General features: G+C 41.2%; 1 pseudogene; it reads right to left on the bottom strand.

The window, feature by feature from the left end:
* Window positions 1-14,149: 14,149 nt before the first annotated feature.
* On the bottom strand, window positions 14,150-14,266 carry LOC137089132 (5S ribosomal RNA; annotated as a pseudogene).
* Between the last annotated feature and the right edge of the window lie 8,131 nt (window positions 14,267-22,397).

The raw sequence follows: 22,397 nt of genomic DNA, 5'->3' as shown, positions 1-22,397 counted from the left end.
AGACGTTTACGAGCCCTTTGGTTGAGAGAAACATTCCGGTTGCCGCTTCTTCCACCATCTCTCCTCTCCCTCATGTGAACTGACAGCGGAGCTTAAGCTCATTAAATATGCAAATCTTATCCAATCCTAGCCGTGGGCGTTTACTTGCAAGTCTCCAGTGCGGCACACCCATCAAAACCCAGCGTTATAGAGAGAGCCTCAAAACCAGTGTAGAAAATAGCCTATTACTTAGTAGTTATGATGTTTTTAAATGTAAAAATAACACAAACGTCATTAGTTGACCTCAGACAATAGTATAAAAACATTAAAAAAGCCACTTGATGACACCTTTAATTTTCGTTTTGTTCACTGGAAATTGTTAAGATGACTTTGTCTTTTTCACTTCCATAAACTGTACAAAAAACACAGTAAATTTACATTAAATTTCCCATTAGATCTATTACAGTTTTCATCTAGTAAGTATCTAGTAAGGAAAAATACTTTTTGCTAGGCCATTAAATACTTTTTTTCACAGGTTTTATAATGCAGTTCATTATTATGATGTGCATTATTTTATTCATTATTAAAATGTTTTTTATAGGTTTTATTGTGTTATATGTGTATATATATATATATATATATATATATATATATATATATATATATATATATATATATATATATATATATATATATATATGTGTGTGTGTGTGTGTGTGTATATATGTATGTATATATATATATATATATGTGTGTATATATGTATGTATATATATATATATATATATATATATATATATATATGTGTATGTATGTGTATGTATGTGTATATATGTATATGTATATATATATGTATATATGTGTGTATGTATATGTATATGTATATGTATATGTATATGTATATATATATATATATATATATATATATATATATATATATATATATATATATATATATATATATATATATATATATATATATATATTATTTTTAGTTTATTTTATTTTTATTTTTATTTTTAAAAGTGGCTATTTACTACCACTTGGTGTTTTGTAGCACTTTGAGATTGTAAAAATGTAAAGTGCTTTACAAATAAAATTCATTATTATTATTATTATTATTATTATATTATACTCGTTTGGTAATACAAGCTATTATTATTATTTTTTACAAAACATCTAACTTTAGTAAACAACTTTCACCATTTTTTCACTACAAACATTAATTATTGATACCTAAAGTTATGGCATGTTTTCCAAGCAATAATTTAACTATTTTTGTTGGTTAAGGAACAAACTATTGAAAAATTCCATAGACAATGTTCCTTTAAGGCACATAAAAGCCAAAATCATAAAATATTTTTGTTTTAATATTTAAAAAAAAAAAAAAAAAAAAAAAAAAGTAAAATAAAATAATATCAAAAAGCTGATTGGCTCTTGCCACTAAAAGGCAGGACGTGATACCTGCATTTGCAAATGTATGTATTGCGATCAACAGTTATTTTGCCCATGTATCATCAGCCAAGCTAATAAATCCGCAGTCCACGTATTTTCAATTGATAACATGTTGAGAAAGTAATTAAAAGATATCATAATCAGACCCAGTGGGCTTGTGGTTCTAAGTTATGCGTCATTAGGAATCAATCATGTCTTGTCTCTGCGGTTCTCCACATAATATCTTAATTATACCTGATGAACAACAGAAAAAATCACCAGATGAATGGCTTATGATCTGTGTGTGTGTGTGTGTGTGTGTGTGTGTGTGTGTGTGTGTAGAAACTCTCTTCAGAATTGATTCACTCCTGTGTGTTGGAGTGCCATCTGTAGACGCGTCCTCTGATTGGGTTGGACGTTCACTGGGAGATTAAGACTAATTGCTCCTCTCAAATGGCTGTGCAAGCATAACTCAAAATACACTAGAGTCTAGCTCTCAACCAAACGGAAATCGAACAAACTGTTTACTAACTGCAGTCTGTTTGTGAAGAACATTCCCGCTGCTAATGCAATGCTCGATGTATGTATTAGCATGCTTGTTCGCCTTTTTCATTAGCTACCTTTTTACAATCAGCAGCTGTTTTCAACATTTGAACACCAAATCAGCCTACGAGAATGCTTTCTGAAGTTTATACTGCATATGTAAATATTATAATTATTAGAATATTTGAAAATGTGCAGAAATAAATAACATCACATGCTGTTATATACAAATTGATTCATTTACAGTGATTCACTTCCAGAAAGTTCATACTGTTCAATAGCACATGTTGAAATATTAATAGGGGTTTGGAGTGACTTGTTTGTTGTAAACAGTAAAAAGGTGACAATCACACAACAGCTGTTTGTAAGCACAGTTTAACAAAAACCAACAGAACACAGAACCAGGTCTAATTTCTCATTGCATTCTATTGCAATTATTGATGTCTATGAGGTCATGAATGCAACATTCACATCTGTTCTGTGTCTATTAACAGACCCAACGTGTTTGTGTAGAGCAGCACTACTCTTCATGCCTCATCTGAGCTGAATGCAAAACAAAAACTCTCTGTTCTATAATTGCAGGTGCTGTATCACAAGAAAGGTTCGAATCATGAATCGGCAGAGGCCATCCATCATCAGAACTTCACATCAGAACAAACATACAAGCACTTAATACTGCAGCGCTTTTCACCAGCTTTACCATAGCAACAGTACCGTATTTATCAGCCGTTCATTGGTGAAATTCAAGTGGACTGGCAGCAGTCCAAATGCATCCGTGGTTTGAGAATAAACATGAACAGTCCTTGATAAGACCATCTGAGTGCAAAGTTCTTTGAAAACAAGTCCGAGGTCATCTGGTCACTCCATTATATTTCCGTTTAAGTACAGTTACTTTTATTTTAATAGAGGAATTGTGCTATTTAAATGTTACTTGATAGTTTGAATTTAAAAAAAAAATCCTGCTTGTTCAAATTACTTAGTTAAAATAACCCAAAGCAACACAATTGCTTTACATTTTGTCCTAACTAAATTTGATTGTGTTCAATCCACTTACATATAAATCAATTTGAAGTTTACTTAATCTGTTTGTGTTGAGATTACATGAATGATTTGTGTTGCATTGGCTGAAACTGGGCGGGGCTTGTACGTTTCCAGCATTCTTTGCATATGGCTAAATCAAGATAGAGTAAATGTTATTTTATGTATTTTTGAGCAAGATGAGAAAGGCAGAGACTTGGTTGTGTTTAATAGTGTTTAATATTTAATTATGTTGGAATTATTAGAACAATTAAAATTATAATGGGTAATCATTGTGGACAAGTGGAGCATTTGCTTAGGCTGTGGACTAAAACAACTAATGTCTTAACGGGGTAGCTCAAGGATGCTCAGCATTTATGATGATAATGTGAGCTATTGTTAGCTAAAAGTTTGTCATTTAGCTAGTGCAGCAGTATAATTCATTTGTATAACATTCAAATATATGAAATTGAAGTGGATGATTGAATCAATTAAATTGAATGCCTGAATCATGTTAGGGAGCTTACTCAATCGGGTAACTTAAAATGCATTAATTCCATGATTCTGAAGTTACATGAATAAATTATGTTTGTTTGACTTAATTTATTAATGTGGGACCAATGTACACAATTATTTTTTAACACTTTTTTCCACTGCAGTTGATCATGCTAGCCTTCTTAATCTTCTAAGGGATGAAGTTGGCATTAGAGGCAAGGCACTGGAATTGTTCTCATCATTCTTCTCTGATAGATCAGTTAAGGTGATGATTGGAAACTCTTTCTCTCCTTATGCACCGCTCAGATATAGGGTACCCCAGGGGTCCCTCTTGGGGCCTATTATATAATTTTTGGGTGAACTAACCCATTCATATTTTTATTCAGCAGGGATGCATTAAATTGTGACTAAAAGTGACATTACATTAAAAGTGACGGTAAATGTTATAATGTTACTAAAGATTTAAGCTTAAATAAATGCTTAAAAATGTATCATGGTTTGAAAATTCAGCTTTTTCCCACACTTTTTAAACTGTAGTGTATATGTTAATGAATACTGAACAATATTCATAAAATGGAGCATAAACCGTGAATAGGCCTCGATTATAAAAAAGACTATTCTCTGTCATTCTTTGTCGTATGTGATGGATCGCTCATATATGCCCGGTGGCCTGGACTGAATGAACACAAAGGCTTGGGTCGGTCATAGTAAAGTCTCCTCCAAAAGGTCACATTGTCTGTGACAATCCCTGGAGGGTAAATGAAGATAAAAATGAATGTGAATACGACATAAAGTTGGTTATATTAGCCATTTATCACTCAAAAGTTTCAGTTTTAAGTTTCTGGGGAAATTGTGACCAGAAATTCAATGTAACTGCCCCATAAAACTCCCCAAAACAATCTCTTCCAGAACTCACTGAAGCAAAATACATGGAACTGCATCTTCACAATCTAGTGCCGTGAGTAACAGCCATTGCGAACTGTGCTTACATTTGTATGTGAAATGTCACAATTTGAAACACCACAGTAATCACCAATGTCCAACCATCAATAACAGCCAATCCCGGGAGATTATACCCAAAACAAAACATCTCGGTTTCGTATGTAACCCTCGTTCCCTGAAGGAGGGAAAGGAGACGTACGTCAGACTTAGACTGACGAATTGGGATCTGATCTCAGAGACCTATCTACTTTGAGTATGTAAAAACGAGCCAATTGGAGATTGGCATGTGATTCGCACATTCCACGCTCCGCCCCTCAGCGCGGGTATAAATAGGAAGTGAAATGGCAGATCAATGCTTTTTTCTGCTGAGGAGCCGATTTAGTGACTGGGCTCCTAGAGGAAGCACAGCACCTGGCGACGGGACGTACGTCTCCGTTCCCTCCTTCAGAGAACGAGGGTTACATACGTAACCGAGACGTTTCCTTTCAGTCGGTCACGTTTGACGTACGCCGGACTTAGACCGACGAATTGGGATCCCTATTGAAAACGCCAGGAGGCTGGCCCTTCAAACGTCCTGCTTGAGCGCACTGGACCGTCTAGTATGGTACGGAAATCAGGGCTCCAAGCAGGGAGGTCAGTTACTGCTGTTTCTGCGACTGGGAAAGCGTGCCCGTCTCAGGAGAAGGTACGCTGCGGAGCCACGTCCTCCAGAGAAGGCCTGGTGGCGGAATACACATAAGGACTAACCTGGCAGGGTAGTGCAACATATTGCAGTCTCTGGGGTGGTTCCAACCTAATTGTAGGGGGGAAAGAACATGCCCAGAGACGACAGAGCGGGCTCTGTCAAGGGAAAGACATGGAGCTAACCGTTAGAGTAGCGGGTACTGTGGAGAATACACATATGGGGTTGCCGTGAGGGAACCACTACATATGGGACCCAGCCTACATAGAACATTAGAATGGGCACTTAGCGCTACTGGCCACTAGGGGCGAGAATGCAGGAAGATACCGGCTCTACACGGAGGCTATAGAATCTACACTCTAAAAAATGCTGGGTTAAAAACAACCCAAGTTGGGTTGAAAATGCACCAACCCAACAATTGGGTTGTTTTAACCCAATGGTTGAGTTGTTTTAACCCAGTGGTTGGGTTAAATGTTGCTTAAGACAACCCAATTGCTAGGTAAGAACAACCCGAATGGGCAAGGCACGTCTAGGGACTGGTAAGCCAAGACTATAGCATCCACTATCCAGTGGGCTACTCTCTGCTTGGAGACAGCCTTTCCCTTCTGCTGGCCTCCATAACAGACGAAGAGTTGCTCTGTGGTCCGAAGCTTTGAGTCCGGTCAATGTAAGCGCGAAGAGCACGGACCGGACACAACAAAGCCAGGGCTGGGTCTGCCTCCTCCGAAGGCAGCGCTTGCAGGTTCACCACCTGATCCCGAAAGGGAGTGGTGGAAACCTTGGGCACGTATCCGGCCCGGGGTCTCAGGATAACGTGAGAGTTTCCAGGCCCAAATTCTAGGCATGATTCGTTGACCGAAAGTGCATGCAGGTCCCCTACCCTCTTAACGGAGGCCAATGCGATCAGGAGCACCGTCTTCATTGACAACATTTTAAGCTCAATTGACTCCAAAGGCTCCAAGGGAGGGCTCTGAAGTGCTCTGAGCACTAGAGCTAAGTCCCAAGAGGGTATTGAGTTTGGACGAGGAGGATTTAGTCTCCTCACACCTCTGAGGAACCTGACGATTAGGTCGTGCTTCCCTACGGACTTACCTTCGACTGCGTCGTGGTACGCCGCTATTGCGGCGACTTACACTTTGAGGGTGGAGGGAGACAGCCTTCGCTCCAACCCGTCTTGCAGGAAAGAAACCATGACACCAATCGAACACATCTGCTCCTCCAGTGGAAACTGCTGCTTGGCTCTAGCAGGGTGGAGGTGGACGCAGGAGGGGATGCCCTCGGCGACAAGCTGGCAGAGGCGCTGCAACCGACGACTGGGAGAAAGCAGCAGCTGGTCGGCGGCACCCTGATGCAACGCCTCCGTCTGCTTCTGGGCCACCAAGAACTGCTGGGCAAAGTTCTCGATGGTGTCGCCGAGGAGGCCAGCCTGACAGACAGGCTTTTTCTCACGCATATCTTCCAGGTTAGCCCCCTGTTCCTGGACCACTAGTGTGGACATCGCCTGACCCAGGGAGCGTGCGGTGACTTTCGTCGCCCCTAGGGCGAGGTCCAACACCGCACGCAGTTCCTGCACAAGCCCTGGGTTGGGACTACCCTTTGAGAGGGAAAACAATTATACTTTTTTTTCCACCAGCGCTTATCAGCCAAAGTAGCCCTTTTCCGGTAACACCAGAAAATGAACTAGATTGGGGGATAGGCGAAGGGACTCGACCCCATCTGAGGTTTCATAGTCTCGACCGCGCATGTAGAGTGCCAACTGACGCGCCCTGGTTGCTGTGACAACCACCGCTGTCGGACGGCCGCTCGATGGCACACGGCACGCTGAACACTCAAGCCCTTACGAACAACGCGCCGACGTGACCACGTTCTCCTGAGAGAACATGAATCACCCACAATCGCAATGTCACATGTTTACATGCAAGAGCGATCATTGCCGTCAACGAGGACAGGAAACAGTTGGATTCCAGGAATACACAGTTTGAATGACATCTTGAAAAAGACACAGGGTCAAACCGTGTTGCTCTTTTAGAATGGAAAAACTGCTCTTTTAGACGTGCTGAATCACTCAGGTAGATGACCGCAGCTAGCACACAGTCCACAGTGCAAGCCTGTGTGTAGCACTCAAAAGGAATACGCCCAGCGAACCAACAAAAGCTCTTTTTGTGAATGCAACAATGCAACTGGTTGATCACTCGCTGAAGCGCCATTTCACCCGCACTGGCAGTTTTTCTTCTCTCACGAGACTCAGTTTTTAAACACACTCTTCGTAGAAACAGTAGTACTGTTTGGCTCCGAAGTAGAAAGCATTGATCTGCTATTCCACTTCCTATTTATACCCGCGCTGCGTGGCGGAGCGTGGAATGTGCGGATCACATGACAATCTCCGATTGGCTCGTTTTTACATCCTCAAAGTAGGTAGGTCTCTGAGATCAGATCCCAATTCGTCGGTCTAAGTCCGACGTACATCAAAAGTGACCTACTGAAAGGGAACTGCTTTTGAACACCTATAGGACAAAATGCAGGACAAGAGGTTTAAAAGGGACACAACATAACAGTTTTAGCCAATCTCATGTTAATCGAGTACCTATAGAGTAGTATTGCATCCTTCATACAGTATCTCTGAACTATTTAACACTCCAAATAAGTCAGAATGGATGAAATAGCTTTATACATCCCCTTTAACATATTTTGATAAAAAAAAAAAAAATGTTAAACCTTTATGACTAAAAATCTTATCCCAAAAAATCTGAACCTTTTGAAAGCTTGTTTCTGCCACAAAATAAAACAATTTAAAAGATAATTGTGTAATCTCATCTCACAATTCAGATTTAGTTTCTCAGAATTGCGAGACATAAACAATTTTGACTTTTTAACTCACAATTGCGAGTTATAACGTTCAATTCTGAGGAATTATATGTGTGTGTGTGTGTGTGTGTGTGTGTGTGTGTGTGTGTGTGTGTGTGTGTGTGTGTGTGTGTGTGTGTTTTATTTGTTATATATTTGATATATAAATAGAAACTTCAGTTATATTTATGTTAATTCTTATAATTCTCATCTTGTCATCTTCTAATAAATACACTGATGTTCGAAATGTTCAAAAAACTTCACAAACATTGCATTTATTTGTTTTTTCTGCTTTTACTGTGAATTTTTATATATTTAATGTAATTTCTTCTTTAAAATCTGTCATTACTTATAGGAACTAAGGGCTGATCCACCAAACTGTCTCCTTTAAACTGTGAAAAAGAGCCAGATTCCAATTCAACACTCGGGACCCTAAATCAGATGATCTGTCATTTGGGATGCGATTCAGTCTGGAAACTAACTGACACCTCTACATATAAGACAAAGAACATTAAAAGTTATGGTCTCAACTAAAGAACGAACAGTTATAATGTTAAAGCTGTGTAACTTTTTTAGTTCATTCTTAGCTAAAAACAATTAGTTTTTTCAAAAAATATAAGTGCTCATTAATGTATATTTACTTCTTTCAAGTAATAAAGTATTCTCGTAAGTTTATAATATGCCATTGAAAATACATACAGGTGAGGGGTTAGAATGCTGGTCGCCATGTTGCTCCTCCATCTTGAAAGTACATTAGCCAAAGACGGACATACTCATAAATTCAAGCTTCGCCTTTCGCGTTTAAACACTCGATGGCACCGTGTTGAATGTGAAGAGGGGAATTGCCATGTTAATCTTGGACTAAATCAGACACCGTAGGAGTTGAAACGAAATCAGAATTGAGAGGAACAGAAACTAATATTCACTGATGGTCATATACCTTTTCCCCATTGGGGGAAAATATCACAAAGTGTTGCTTTAAGTTTAACAAGACAGATTGTTTCGGAGATGGCACATCTTGAATCTCTCAACTGTAACCATGAGTTAACGGCAAGGATTGTTTAATCCCTAAAACAGAGACTTAAAACAGACGTTTCAAACATAATTTCATTACACAATTCCACATTATGTCTGTAACCCACGCATTTGACTATCATGTTGTAATCAGTCATTGTTTTGGTCCTTTTTTATGAACTATAGTTCATGGAAGCATGGAGCGTTTGATATCGGTGTTATTGATTTCTTATTCTTCAAATTGGGACATGAATCAAATCCGTGTCAAATTTATTGTATTATTATTTTTATAGAAATCATGTTTGAATTATCCCCTGCTAATGTGGGAAAGTTAAGGTAACTTGACTAATCAGAAAAATTTATGTGAAGGGAGGAGAAATAGCCACAACCCAAACAATGTTTACTTGGTCAGAACCAAGGGTTGGACTAAACTGATTCGTGGTCAAAACTGATTCGCCAGCTTCTGTGTTAACAAGTAGCACGCAAGCGCAACTCTGCCGTCATTATGCTAAGCCCAGCCCACCGACTCTATACACTTTGTGATTGGCCCAACCAGAGTTTGTTTTTTACAGCTCAGAAGTGTTTTGAGAGTTGCTAGGCATTCGCAGCAGATTCGATTTGCTGCCATTAGGGAGCATCTAGATTTCTAGGCTAATGACATCTAGTTCTTTGGAGTCTACATAATGGAAGATCTCTCTTGGTCCATCAATACCTCTCATCTGGTGAAGAAAGCTCAACAAAGGCTATTCTTTCTGTGAAAAAAAAAAAAATTGCAGTCCAGACTACCTACACAGCTCCTATGAATATCATTGTACTATAGGGATCATACTTGCCTATGGGCGTATTGTGTGGTATGATACTGATCTCTGTATGATAATGATCTCTGCACTGTGGAAAAATGCAGAGAACTGTGTCATGTAGTTAGAACAGTACAACGGATCATATAGGCACTGAGCTCCTGGATAGTGTTTGCGAGTCAGATACACACAAAGGCCAGCAGAATTTTGTATGGTTCCCACCAATCCAGGATGCAGAATGTTTGTCCCTTCACCATCTGGGAAGAGGTACAGGGCAATTAAGTCCAAGATTACCAGGCTAAAGCACAGCTTCTTTGCTAAAGGTATTGCTGCCCTTAGATCTCCCACTCAAACGTCCCCTTAATTTTCTACAGAAACTCCCTAATTCTTTATAACTATTAAGGACTAATGTTTTTTTTTTAAATGCTGAAGGACATCTAACACTTGCAGTACTACATTCTTTATGTGCAATATGCCTTCAGGGGCTTTTGTGTAATTGAATGTATATTTTGTACAATGACAATAAAGAATCTTACTTTAACTTACTATGCAAATTGTTGCATTGAATTAAATGCAACAATTTACATAAATGTTTTATAAATGATCACAGGTTTAAGGCTCACTGTTTGCTATCGAGGGCAAGAGCAGGTTGAAATAATGGGTGTGACGAAAGGTTGGGGCATGGAGAAAGGTCTATATTGTGGGTCATGAAAGCTGTCTGCCAGGGTGTTGGGTAGGGTTGGGGTTAGTTTTTGTTAATTTACCTTTCGGCAAGCTCATTACTCCAACCTGCAGCTATCGCTGTCTCTTTGAGGGAACTTCTATGCTGTGTCAACTGCTGATGCTATGGGGATGTATCCTTGCGGAACCTACACTGCATCCGAAATCGAATACTTTCCTACTATATAGTATGCAAAAGCACTATGCCAAAAGTGTAGTATGTCTGAATACACAGTATTAACTCGTTCACTCCAGGATATAAGAAGGGTGCCTGAGAACACGTCAGCAGCTTCTTTGTACTCTGGAAGCCACTTGTTTGAGTGTGAAGGTAGGATTGTGTGAAGAAAGGACTGATGGTAAGCAGAATTTCTTAACACATGCTGATGGTCACAAGCTATTATTTGTCTGGGAGTCGATTGTGGGAATCTCAGGCAGAGATGAGTGTGAGGGAGTTTCCATCTGATATAATAGACGTGGTGTCAGCAGAAGAAACAGATATATTTAATAGAACTGTTTCCTGCTCGATGCAGCAAACCACTGAATTTGAAAATGGGTTATGGTATAGGGTTGTTTTTCAGTGGTTGGGTTTGGCCCCTTAGTTCCAGTGAAATTAACTCTTAATGCTTCAGCATACCAAGACATTTTGGACTTTGTGGGAACAATTTGGGGATGGCCCCTTCCTGTTCCAACATAATTGTGCTCCAGTGCACAAAGCAATGTCCATAAAGACATGGATGAGGGATGGAAGTGAATCTCAGAAGTGAATTCAAGCATGGTACCATGATAGGTTGCTACCTCTGCAATAAGTCCAATCGCAAAATTTCCTCACAACTGAATTTTTCACAGTCAACTGTTAGTGGCATTATAACAAAGTGGAGGAAACGAATATTAGTGCCTGATCTCACAAATGCGTTTCTAGAAGAATGGTCAAAAATTCCCATAAACACACTACTAAACCTTTCGAAAAGCTTTCCCAGAAGAGTTGAAGCTGTTATAGCTGCAAAGGGTGGGCCAACTCCATATTCAACCCTACGGATTAAGAATGGGATGTCATTAAAGTTCATGTACATGTTGAGGCAGATGACCCAAAACTTTTGGCAATATAGTGTATATCTGTGAATTAATCTCTGGTGAGCCTTCAAGCGGTGCATGGAGACATACTGGGCTCATTCGGCTTTGAGAAAGGAATTTCCACCCATAGCACCAGCAGTTGATACAGCATAGAAGTTCCCTCGAAAGGGAACTTCTAGGGTTATGTATGTAACTCCGGTTCCCTGAGAAAAGGAACGAAGCACTGCGTCACTTCCATGCCTCAGGCATGCCTGCACATATTTCCTCAGACAATACAAATCTTATGACGTGTTCTCAGGCACCCTTATTATACAAAGGGGTGCACCTTACAACATCATCCCACTGCATTGACCATTTTATGCCGTGTTTGTACACATACCCCAGACACCGAGTTTTGCAAGGTCACATCCCCATAACATTAGCAGTGTCTTGTTCCCTTTCTTAAAAAACGAAGGTTACATACGTAACCCTAGATTAATGTATTTATCGTATTTTGAGTAATATCCTGATACACAAATGAGCAACACATTCATGTCACATATATTGTTTGACAACATGAAGCTGTAACCTACAAAAAATTCCTCCCTTCTCTTATCAAAGGAGATTTGAAAACAATCTGGACATCTTCAGGGTTATTCAGTGTCAAGTAAATGTCACATCACCTCTGTCTGAAGGGCATTATCACAGCAATCTTCTCCCTCCGACTTCATTCAGAGCCGATAACAGCGGATGCGTGGCTTGCTGTTTAGTTATTCTGGCTGTGTGAGGCCTGAGAGAACTGACGGAATCCAGAGGCTTCTGCAGAAATGACTGAAGTTTTGCAGATAGCGGCATCTCAACTGATGCTGGAGGGCATCTCCCATGATCCTTTGCAGATGTCAAATTTATTTATTTATTTAGACAGTTCAGTACTTTGGGTTTGGTAGTGTTTCTGAACCCTAAAGTTCAGTATTTTTTTTTTTTTTTTACAAGTTTTGACCATTTGATCAGAAATACAAAAATGTTTATTAATATAATTCAAAGTATTAATTTCTTCACTGACCCCAACATTTTGAGTAGTAGCATAATCAATAGTGAGAACTTGAGAAACACAGAAGTGCACTATGGGTCTTCAATTCACAAAAACATCAGATAAAATCGATTCCAATAAACATTACTGTCTTTAAGATTTGCTGGTTTTGAGAAGAAAACATCACAGTTCAATAACAACGTGTCTTGAGACATCTCTTCACCTCACAATATGATGTTTTATTACACTTTGGGAGGAGCATGTTTAGATAATTAACCAAATTAACACAGGAGGAGCACATTGAGTTAATCAACTCGATTAGCACAGTTTGCCTGCACCCCTTTATCACCCCATCTCCTCACTATTAGCTAGTCCTATCCCAGCTTGGGATGGGGGATTACTCTGGGTTTAGAGCTTCCAGCCAAATCCAAACTCTGTGCCCTCCACTAGGACAGCATAGCAAATATGCATACCTTCACTCGGATTATATGTATATCTGAACTCATGAATGTGTATTATCCTTCATAACATTAGTCTGAGACAAAGGCTTCCGAGATGTCCAGTGACATCAACGGCATGCTGTGACTGATTTCTGCTGGACTCACTGGGAGGTCTTCATCACAGTATCGCTGAACAAGACAAGATTAACAGAGGAACAAAGACGACCAGCAGGGCCATGACAAACCTCTTCCAATCGGGGAGGAGAACATGATTGAGCCTTTGAACATATAATTGTGTCATGCTGCGAATATGACAGGGACAGACATTTACGCTCTTGTGTAATTTCATTCTGATTTTTTTAAGCAGCTCATGTGGATTTCCTGACAATGCCATTGTATTTGAAACACCCTCTCATTTCTTCGTTTGGTGTTTGATCTGAAGGTATGTGAATAAATCAGAAGAACACACTTTAGAGATGTTTTAGTAGCATCTATGAAGAACAGCTTCTGAAATATATACTAGGACAGACTAACAGCTGATGACCAGCACATGGATTTCAGGACCTTGGGCCCAAAATGGTATAGTCTTGAAGAAATAATTATTCCATAAAATAAATGATGTTTGAGTAATTACTCTCATGTCATGATGTTTTTTAATCTTTCATGAAATAGTAAATAAGGTTTGGACAGAATGTCCAAGTAATAATAATAATAATAATGCGTTCGATTTATATAGCGCTTTTCAAGGCACTCAAAGCGCTTTACATTGAAGGGGGGAATCTCCTCAACCACCACCAATGTGCAGCATCCACCTGGATGATGCGACGGCAGCCATATTGCGCCAGAACGCCCACCACACACCAGCTGATTGGTGGAGAGGAGACCGAGTGATGAAGCCAATCAGGATATGGGGATTATTAGGAGGCCATGATGGACAGAGACCAATGGGCAAATTTGGCCAGGATGCCGGGGTTACACCCCTACTCTTTATCGAAAGACATCCTGGGATTTTTAACGACCACAGAGAGTCGAGACCTCGGTTTAACGTCTCATCCGAAGGACGGTGCTCTTTATCAGTATAGTGTCCCCATCACTATACTGGGGTGTTAGGACCCACACAGACCACAGGGTGAGCGCCCCCTGCTGGCCTCACTAACACCTCTACCAGCAGCAACCTAGTTTTCCCAGTTGGTCTCCCATCCAGGTACTGACCAGGCTCAGCCCTGCTTAGCTTCAGTGGGAAACCAGTCTTGGGCTACAGGGTGATATGGCTGCTGGTGCAGGGTGAAGTGGCTCTTTGCATACAACATGGTTTCCAAAACTAGGGTTGATGAAGGATGCTATTAGGGGGTTTTACATTAATGAATAATTGATTAAAAGATAACTAAGAGATGGATAAATAATAAATAAGATAAAAAAGATAAATAAGAATTAAAATAAAGACAATAAAACAATCCAATTCAGCAATAAAAAGAATAAATATTTAATTTATTTAATGCTTGTTGTGATATGACATTAGAAAATGTTTTGTTAAAAGGATCATATAATGCCATTTTTGTACAAGTTAATATGATTCTTTAGTGTCTAAATGAAAACTTTGTAATATACTTTAATTAAAAATTCTTATTAGTTTTGTAAGAAAATGGCTCGGGTTATGTCTATAACCCTTGTTCCCTGAGAAGGCTCTGCGTCGGAACGATGAATTTGGGGACCACTGGATGAAACTATTTCAATCCTGATTGGTGTTGTGTCATGACGTAGATGTGATGGCATAACCGGATGCTATATAGGGGAGACTGGCGCATAGTAGAGGCAATTATTGCGATGAAGCAAGCGCTCCAGGCGAAGCAAGGTGTGGCGACAAGACACAGTGCTCGTTCCCTTCTTAGTGAACAAGGGTTATAGACATAACCCGAGTCGAGAGAACTTCACACTGTGTAGGAACAATGAATTTGGGGAACGAGTACCCATTGGGCCACACCGAGGGTTACGCCTGCCCCACTGTGAAGCTGGAAACCAGGCACAACTTGGACTGGAGCCCCCTTCGCTTTGCAGGGAGGTGTAGGCTATAAAATCTTATAAAGGTGTGTGGAGTTGGGACTCCTGAAAGGAGGGCCACCGCTGAGGCCATGCCCCTGGTGGAATGAGCCCTCACGGCTATAGGTGAAGGCAAACTGTGCACCTGATAAGCCGTGGCTATAGCCTGGACAATCCAGTTACTGATTGTCGGAGTAGAAGCAGGCAGCCCTTTCTTGGGGCAACTAAAACACACTAACAGCTGATCTGACCTCCTCCACTGCGCTGACCTTTCCAGATATATTCTCAAGGCCCTTACCGGGCATAGCAGGATCAGCCTCCCTTCTTCTGCCGTCACATGAGGCGGGGGATGAAAAACCTGAAGAACTAAGGACCTGACAACACTAGATGGCACCTTAGGCACATAGCCCGGCCTAGGGTGTAAGATGGCCTTAACTCCACCAGGGGAAAATTTCAGACAGGTTGGCATCACCACCAAGGCCTGGAGATCCCTCACTCTCCTCAGAGAAGTGATTGAGAGGAGAAAGGCAACTTTAAGGGTCAAGTTCTTAGCCTCAGCCGACTCCAGTGGCTCAAAGGGGGCCTCAACCAAACTTTCAAGCACCAATGCCAGATCCCAGGTTGGAACTCTGGACTGAGCCACAGGCCTCATCCTCTGGGCCCCACAGAGGAACCGTACAACCAAATGGTGCCTACTCAAAGGCCCATCACTGACTCAGTTAACTGGGTCCTCCTCACGCTCTCTATACCAAGTGGCAAACCCTTTCCACTTAAGGCTGTACTGTCTCCTTGTGGACGGAACCCTGGAACTAAGTAAGGTCTGGGATGTGCATTGCCCTGAGGGATAACAGTTTCCCTTGGGACCAAAGGAGGATAAGATGTGCCAGACTGCACAGAGGGTGCGACCTCAGCCCCCATGCGATTCAGGTTCAACACTACTGCTGTATTGTCTGTTCGAACCAGGACATGGTGACCGTGGAGTTCCGGGAAAAAACTCCTTAGAGCTTTGTAGACTGCCATCATCTCCAGACAATTTATGTGCCAGGAGGAATGATGGTCCTCCCAATGGCCTCTCGCAAAGCGGCCTTCCATGACCGCGCCCCAACCAGTGAGGGAGATATCTGTTGAAACGGTCTTCCGGCAACAAGACACTCCCAACACTTCCCCTTGGGACAGAAACCAAGATTTTTTCCATATGACTAGAGGACGAAGGCATCTGTGCATTACCCTGATCATATGGAACAGAACCCCTTGGTCTTCAGCCACCACTGTAGAGGCCTCATGTGCAGCAGGCCAAAAGGTATCATGCTGGACGCTGCCGCCATATGACCCAACAACCTCTGGAAGTGCTTTACAGTAATGCTGTGGCCCAGTTTTACTCCTGAGACCATCGCCAGTACGGTCTCGACTCGCGCAAGAGACAATTGTGCCCACATGGTTGTTGAGTCCCATACAATCCCCAGAAAATTGGTCCTCTGGGAGGGCGTCAACATGTTCTTCTTTGTGTTGAGTCTCAGCCCCAGGCACTGAATCTGGGCCAGAACGACATCTCAATGTTAAACAGCCACGTCGTCGATATAATTCAGAACACGGATACCCTGAAGTCTCATTGGAGCCAGAGCTGCACTTGGTGAATGTTTGAGGGGAAAGAGCGAGGCGGAACTGAAGTACTCGATATTGTTACACCTCGCCCTCGAAGGCAAACCTTAGGAACTTCCTGTGACACGGAAGGATGGAAATATGGAAATACACGTCTTTCAGATCCATAACGACGAACCAGTCCTCGGACTGGATCTGACTCATGATGGTGGGAATAGTGAGCATCTTGAATCTGAACCCGGCAGGATTACCACATCATTTTCCCAAGAGAACCGCGTAAGAAGCAACCGCGGTTGCTCCCTGTACGGGAGCTGTTCCAGGCTGTTCCAGGCGAGGAGCTGTTCCAGGCTTAGAGCGGTGAGGGAGAAACTGGCGAAAAGCTGCTGACTGTTTTTTCGCCTCCTGGAATCTGTCAACGACCACATTAACGGCAACGCCAAACAGACCAGAAGGCAAAATCAGGGAGTCTAGGAGAAACGTTTTATCTTTCTCCTTCATCCCAGACAGATTGAGCCATAAATTTCTCTCCACAGTCACCATTGACACCATGGAGTGGTCGGGCCATCTCCCTGGTGATGCAGAGAGACAAGTCAGCAGTTTCTGGAGCTCCAGAATATCCTCCAGAAAGGGACCCTCGCCCTCATCAAGCTCTTTAAGGAGGTCGGCCTGGTAGGCCTGCAAGATAGACAATGTATGCAGGGAACTACCAGCCTGCCCAGCCGCCATATATGCCCTGCCCACCAAAGCTGATGTGTCACGGCAGGGCTTGGTGGGCAGTACTGGGGCTTTAAGGGACGATTGTCCCATAGCCAACCTTGTGCAACCCCCAGCACATTGGAATAATCTAGCACTGGGGGATTTGACACACACAGAGAGTATGGCTTGTTCCAAGACTTGCACAAGGGAAAAATGGTAAGCCCCAGCAAGGCAACTGAACCAGGTGAGAAAAGCATCTGGTTCTCCACCCCAGGGGAAGAAGTCGCAGCACGGGCTTCCGCATGGGGAGGAAGACCCTCTGAACTGTCAGAGGAGGATTGAGTAAAGTGCCTCGGCATTCCCAATCCCCGCTGACAAGTCCAGTTGTGAGCCCCATGATCTGCAACACCTAGCCGCCTCAGAGACTGAGTGTCCAGAACCACGTATGGGGCTCACGCGGCTGACCGGCATTATTAAAGGGTTACTTCAGCGATTAGCATATGACTTTCTATCAGTAGAAACCCTGGAGTATATTTGAATGATCATGTTCCCCCCTCTCATATCCCCCTGAGACGAGAGATTTATTTATTTATTTTTTTGAAAAATTAATAAAGGCTTGAAAAGGATGTTTATGAATTGTTGGTTAATGTAATGTCACTTTGATCTCTCTTTGTATGTACTGGCAGGGTAACGTTAGCAGAGTGAGATACGAATGCGTTGTGTTTACTGATGTGTACGTTAGTTCATTGACAGATTGATGTTACAGCTAATGCCAATAAAAACTTTTTTGTTAATTTAGTTTCTTTAAATGTAGGCTTGTCAGTGATGCATAACGTTATCTATGTATTATTTGTTGTTGACAGTAACAGACACCGTTATACACGATCTACAAAAGTAAGCTTAGTGTAGTGTTACCACGTTAGCTTTATCACCAGCATACACAGTTTGTAATAACACAATAACCATAACGCATTGTTGGATAAACATGGGATTAAACTGTAAACTTTAGCCGCATTCATTGTGAAGCATGCAAGCGTTTCAAACCACACTCACTTCTTCTGGAGGGGCAGCAGGAACACAAATAGTTGGTATCTTTTATTCAGGAGCAGCTTTTTAGCTAAACCTACTTTATACTGACCCTCATTTATAAAGCAGTCTGGTGAGAAATGATTCACAGCTCATGCAAACATAAAACCATTGACGTTGATCAAGGGGAATATTCCCTTTGAAAACAAAATTTAGCCACTGCATCTTCATTGGTTTGGATTTAGGAAAATCAGAATGACTGCTGTGTTTGTTATTACACTTAGGCCGCATTCTGATTTTTATCATTATAGGATGGTTGTGTACAGGCACTGCCAACATACATTTCCATACAATCAACTTGTAAATGTGCATACCATTATGACCCCTTTAAATTATTGGAGTATTAGTTTCACGTATTCAGCCAGCATGCCATCAGCACCATATAATTACCACCGATAAATCTATCTATCTAAATTCACCTGCCACAGGCATGACAAAAAAAATGTATGTACATTATAATAACATTGTATGATGAACTTACCAAAATGTAAAGTGTTAGTCACTCATAATCTTGGCTTTGCCAAATACCTTGATGGTGTGTTAAAAAATTGGAATGACATGAGGGTGAGTAAATAATATCCTTTAATTAAATATATGGTAACACTTTGCAATAAGTTAATTACTTAACGTTATAAGGCATTAACTAACAATGAGCAACACATCTGATACAGTATTTATTAATTTATGTTAATATTAGTAAATACAACTGTTCATTGTTACAATAGATCCACTAAATAATATGAATAATAAAACATTTGCTTTTAATGCAGACCATTTTAAAATTAAAATCGACTAAGATTAATAAATGCTGTAAGACTAATAAATGCTGTAAATTGCTACCAATTAAACCAAGATTTATTTTATCAAACAGCCTCACCGACTACGTTGAACAAATTGGCTATGCTGGTATTTTCAGGAGAAACATATATGATTTAGAACAATAATACAATAAATATTAATTATTAAACCCATGTCAAACCTGTAGCCAGACAAATGGGGGCAAAACACATCTAGAAGCATCACCAGAGATTTCCACTGAACATCTGTGGCTACAATAAAACCAAAACAAAGAAAAAATGATGGAGATGTTTTACTCTAGAGTGTCCACATCCTTCATCCCATTTTAGGGAACAAGATGTATATTTCTGCAAGGGCTCCCGCCAGAGGAGTTGCTGAGTACGTAAATTGAGGAAAAAGTTGCTCATGAATCTACACTGCATAATATGTGAAGAAAATGTCTGTGCTGAAATTTCAGAGATCTTCATGAGGTGATGACTACGCTGCTGAAAACGCTTCAACGATCTGCTCTCACGCACCGACAGATGCAGCAATAGACGCGACATATTCTGGAGAGGTTCACTGGCTGTTATGATGGCAGCCACATCTTCCTGAAAAAGACTAAGATTTACTTGAACTTGAAGACGAGAAGCTAAATCTGCTTGGTGAGAGCTCATCTTAATCTTCCCCATGTCTTTTTAAGACGCCCCTGAAAAAGAAAATAGTTTCAGAGGTACATTATTATATTTTGAGTATGATTTTTTTTTAAATAATGAAACATCCACAATAAGGACAGGAAAGTGTATAAAGTAAACGGTCTAATTTTGTGTAAATGTGTGTATGTCAGAATACCCACTGTAACACAAATAGCCTCCAGCATACAGAAGATTTGAATCGAACACTTAAATGCGGTGGTGACCTTCTCCTCACGTCCTTCACAGCAATGCCAGTGTCATTACACTGACAGGGGCAGATTTACGGGTGAAAACAGCAGGCCGTGCAGCCGTCCGTCATGCATACACTCACGGATCCTCTCAGCGCAATATATTCACAGGGTTACAGGCGACAAACTTTAGAATCAGCAGAATGAACACACAAACAACTTTTGAAGAACGAGCCGGGGAGCTTCACAAGGTTGTGACTGTGATGCTGAGACCTCTCCCCTGACAAAACATCATGTGGGAAACCAGATTACAATAATTAAATACTACTCATATTGTTCTTTGCAGCATGATAAAACACACCGTTTATGCTTTTCATTCAGTTTCTCCATAGAAATTCAAATCATTGTTCAATAAAAAGCTTTAACCAAACCATGTGAACTATAGCCTAGAAATGTAGACGCACCCTAGAAACAGCAAATCTAATTTGCAGCCAGGGTTGTCTAGCAACTCTCCGCTGGCTTGCAGGCTGGAAAATCTAAACTCTGGTCAGGCCAATCACATCGTGCATAGAGTCCGTGGGCAGGCTTAAAGGGTTAGTTCACCCAAAATAAAATTGATGTCATTAATGACTCACCCTAATGTCGTTCCTCACCCGTAAGACCTTTGTTCATCATCGGAACACAGTTTAAAGCTACACTGTGTGATATTTTCCCCCATCTAGTGGTGAAAAGGTATATGACCATCCAGTGAATAATAGTTTCTGTTCCTCTCAATTACGATTTCGTTTCAACTCCTACGGTTTCATTCTATTTCTCTTGGGGAGCTCAAAAAAGCTGTCCTTGAACTGAAACCTACCACCTGCCCTTTAGACACTGTTCCTGCAAGGATTCTGAAGGAGGCTGTTGACATCATTGGTCCCTGTCTTGTCTCCTTCATAAACAGCTGTCTTACTTTGGGTATTGTTCCTACCGTCCTCAAACATGCCATCATTAGACCGTTGCTTAAGAAACCCAACCTTGACCCCTCCATTCTATCAAACTTCCGCCCTATTTCTCACCTTTCATTTCTGTCAAAGTTGATGGAGAAGCTTGTTTACTCCCAGCTCCAGGCTCATCTGCAATTACACGGCATTGGGGATACGTTCCAATCTGGTTTCAGGACCAGACATAGTACTGAATCTGCGTTACTGAGGGTGCATAATGACATTCTTGAAGCACTTGATAGAAAAAACTCTATGGTTCTAGTTTTACTGGACCTTACCGCTGCATTTGACACTGTGGGTCATACAATTCTCATTTCTCGTCTTCAACATGTTGCTGGTCTGCAGAAAGTGGTGCTGAATTGGTTCACCTCATACCTCACTAATAGAACCTTTTCAGTAATGCTCAATGACTTTTCCTCCTCAGCTGCCCCTATGTCATCTGGAGTACCACAGGGTTCCATTCTCGGTCCTATTCTGTTTTCTCTCTACATTCTGCCACTTGGTCAACTCATCTCCAGACACAACGTTCATTTTCATTTCTATGCCGACGACCTCCAGATCTACCTTCCTGTGATACTGAGTAATCGGTCGGCACTGGATCCTCTCTATAATTGTCTTCAGGACATCAAACAGTGGCTTTCCCAGAATTTCCTTCATTTAAATGAAGAAAAGACTGAGTACATCCTGTTCAGCCCGGATTCATCTAGCAGTGCTTTTACCTTTGGACCTACGACACCTCAGTTTGCTCCGTCTGTACGTAACCTGGGCGTTATTTTGGACAAAAACATGCTGTATGATAAACAGATTGGTGCAGTAGTGAAGGCGAGTTTTTACCAGCTAAGACTTCTTAGTAAGGTCAAATATTTTTTGTCAAGAGCCGACCTTGAAAAAGCAATTCATGCCTTCATCAGCTCGAGGATCGACTACTGTAATGCCCTCTACACTGGACTAAATACATCTCTTATCAGTCGACTTCAACTGGTACAAAACGCAGCCGCACGTCTTCTCTCTAACACATCTAAACGGTCACACATCACCCCTGTCCTCCGCTCGCTTCACTGGCTCCCAGTGCAGTTTAGGGTGGAGTATAAAATCCTATTGTTTGTGTTTAAGGCCATCCATGGTTTGGCCCCAGTATACCTCACTGAACTAGTAAAAATATATCAGCCAGCCAGGACACTCCGTTCCTCTGATCAAATTTCTCTGGTTACCACAACATACAGGTATAAAAAGTTTGGAGGCCGATCATTTAGTGTTCTAGGACCTAAGTTGTGGAATGCACTCCCTGTGCACCTTCGAAACATCACGGTGCTGAGTATTTTCAAAGCACATCTGAAAACACACTTTTT

The sequence above is a fragment of the Pseudorasbora parva genome, chromosome 1 (assembly GCF_024679245.1).
Source record: "Pseudorasbora parva isolate DD20220531a chromosome 1, ASM2467924v1, whole genome shotgun sequence".
Classification (NCBI taxonomy): domain Eukaryota; kingdom Metazoa; phylum Chordata; class Actinopteri; order Cypriniformes; family Gobionidae; genus Pseudorasbora; species Pseudorasbora parva.
This window is presented reverse-complemented; position numbering and strand designations above follow the sequence as displayed.